Source organism: Neovison vison, chromosome 9 (genome assembly GCF_020171115.1).
Source record: "Neovison vison isolate M4711 chromosome 9, ASM_NN_V1, whole genome shotgun sequence".
NCBI lineage: Eukaryota > Metazoa > Chordata > Mammalia > Carnivora > Mustelidae > Neogale > Neogale vison.
The window spans coordinates 36496399-36499544 of NC_058099.1; positions in this window are offsets into that span (position 1 = coordinate 36496399).

Genomic DNA, 3146 nt, shown 5'->3' on the forward strand with positions numbered 1-3146 from the left:
GAAGGGCATGAGGGACCAGAAGGCATTGGATCCTCCAGTTACTTAAGTGTTCTCAGAACTCCCCTCACAAGCCTATGTTTGGCTGGGAGACAGATCGCAGGCCATCTCTTAAAAGAGGGTAAGCTTGAAGGCTTTTATTTCACATGGATATGGAAAGTCTTTGATGCTTATACCTTGACATTCTCATCTGTGGTCATGCCAACCCATGCTATACAAACTGGAATGTGATTGGACTTCTTAGTCACTAGCCCAGACTAGATGTGACACACTGTCCACATCTGGGTCATCAGGTCATGTGGCTCAGAGGGAAGGTTTTCCTTAGTGCTAGTTGGGTCTAGTGGAAATTCTGTTACCAGTTTATTTTCTTTCTAAGGTTGCCAAAAGCAGTGGCAGCAGGAAAGCAAGAGCAGGGGAAATGCCCAGTCCCACTACACTCCAGGACTGAGCTATAGGAAACAGGTATGATGCATTAATATTTTCCATTCTCCATCCAGTTCTCTGTTGTCTGAGCTGTATCCAGGACCCTGGAGAGAGATCCTGGGCAAATTCAAACTAAGTGGCACAGGGAAAGTACCAATTTTATTCAACTGTAAATTGAGGGAAAAGAGGTGCTGCCTGGATGTTATTCTGACATCCAATTGTTCTGTCTTTTGGTGCCAAGTATATACCTGCCTTTACTCTGCTAGTTTGAAGGGGTCATGCTTGTAGGATTACTAGAGCCTGCTATCAGTCCTGCCTGGTTATTCTTGGCTCTGGGGTGGTCATGGCTAGCCTGAGGCCCTGCCAGACAGCTTCTGCTGAGCTTCCCTCTTATCTTTAGGGCTTCCTTGCATCACTCTTACTGAAGCCATGAGACCTGCAATGGTTGAGGTTTTGCTTCAGACTAAGAGGCCTAGGCATAATCCTGGGCTTACACCCCAGTGAGGTGCCCTCTTCCCAGACAGTTTGATTCTGTACTTCCAATGTTAGTGATAGGAGTGGGGGAACTCCAAGATATGGCCATAAGGCCAGGGTGAAATCCCATAGGGAGCACTAGGGCTTAAAGGCATATCTGCCCTTTAGCCCCAGTCACTTGGGCTGAAGGTGGGAAGAGGCAATGTGCTCATGGCTTTGGCCATTCTCAAAGAAGAAAAGCACTTGAGAGTGGATCAGTACCTGGGAGCGAGGGAACTGCTCCATCCCTGGGATCCAAAGGAGCCACTGCCCAAAATCACAGAGCCTACCTCTGCTGAGAAAGGCTGGTCTCAGGAGAGGAGGCCACAGAGAAGACCTGGAGAGGTTATGTAGCTACAGCTAACCGCCTCCTCTTACCTTCTGTCCCTGCAGCTCCACTGTGTCATCCAGAGGCCCCTGTCTTTAAATCTGAGCATAGGGAAGAGGAGTATTGGGTGAAAAATAGGCTTAGGGCAAAGAGTCTTCAGAGGAGCAACCCTAACCTCTGTTGATAGTGGGTGGAGTGGCTGGTGTTTCTAAAAAGTGTTGATTTCAATTCTGGGCAGCCAAGAAATGACTAGAACATTTCCTCAAACCCTTAGAGTCAGACACTGATTTTTTTTCTTGGCAGAATTCCAGATAGTCACAGTGGTGTAAAGGCTTGATGAAAAGGAAAGGGAATGAGCTTCATTTGGTTTATAAAAGTTTGAACATCTTCATATGTACCGCAGAGGGGCTCTATGGATTAGAACACTGCAGGGGGAGATCCTAGGCAGGGGGGTTCGGGTGGGGCTTCTACAACTCTGGTCTGGGGGAGTAAGGGAATCTTTTCATTGGTAAAAAGGTAGATGCTTAATGGTAAAGAGGCTAGTTGTTCCTCCATGTTTTTCTGCTTCTTAGGATTCTTGTGGACTGGAACTCTATGCTGGGATCCCTGGGGCCCTCTGTAGCATGCCCCTACCAAGGAAATTTGCTGTCTTGGAATAGGGAGAGGAATAGTCCCAAATGGGCCGGATACCACCTTGGAAGAAATCTTGCTTTGCCAGGCCCTGAGATATAGCTGGCCTGATCTGGCCCATAGTCTTTAACCACTCATCCACAGAAAGCTAGAAGGTGCAGCTTCAGAGAGGTAGGCATCACCTTGTCTGTGAAGGATCAGGGAACAAGAAGATAGATTTCTAGTCCCTATGCCTGATAACGAAGCAGAGAGAAAAACTGTTCAGACAAAGCCCAGAGCTTGTCTCTACTCAAAATGCCCTGTGAGATCCAGCAGCCCAAGGTCATTGGCATACAATGTGATTTACCAGGAGAGTAAGTGAGAGCCCCTGTGCTGAATGTGCTTTCATCTTTTTCAGTGCAAAACCCCAGGTCTGGCTGCTTCAGAGGCAGTCCTTCGACCCAAGAGTCATGTGCTTCCCCCCCCCCTTTTTTTTTTTCATTCTGGCTAAACTGAACAATGGTCCCACTTACTGATCAGTCTTGGGAGTATGGCTAAGCAGTATTTACAAAAAGCTCTTTTTGTTTTGAAATGTTCAGGGCCATACACATAAACCCAGATTCACCGTCTGTCTGCTTCATTTTAGACCTGAATAATCCAACCCCTGAAGCTTCACTATCTGTTCTATATTAGGCAGTTTCTACAGAAGGTGCTGTTACCATAACCCTGTTGTAGCTCCCCACTTTCCTCTGAGCATCTCAACACTGAGCTGTATGCTACTTCTGTTAGCACCCAATTCAGTACAAGTGCCTTGAGCAATAGAGATATGTTAGCTTTTACATGATTGAACCAAGCCCCTCTCTAGTATTTAGACTGGGAACAGAAACTGGACTCCAGGAACAGGGCTGACCCACAACATGCAGTGACTTGAGAACTTAATGAGAACTAGGGAGCACAGCTGGGACTTAGAGGCCAGGCTTGGTGGGGAAAGACATGTAGTGAGCAGCAGGGAGAAGCAACAACTCAGGCCATATCTCAGTGAGGGGGAGAAGGATGAACCTTCTTCTGTGAGGCTTTGCTGGGACTTCCTCTGCTGAAGAGGTGAGATTAAAAAAAGAAAAAAAGAGGGGTGCCTGGGTGGCTCAGTGGGTTAAGCCTCTGCCTTTGGCCTACATCATGATCTCAGGGTTCTGGGATTGAGCCTTGCGTCAGGCTCTATGCTCAGTGGAGAGCCTGATTCCCCCTCTCTCTTTGCCTGCCTCTCTGCCTACTTGTG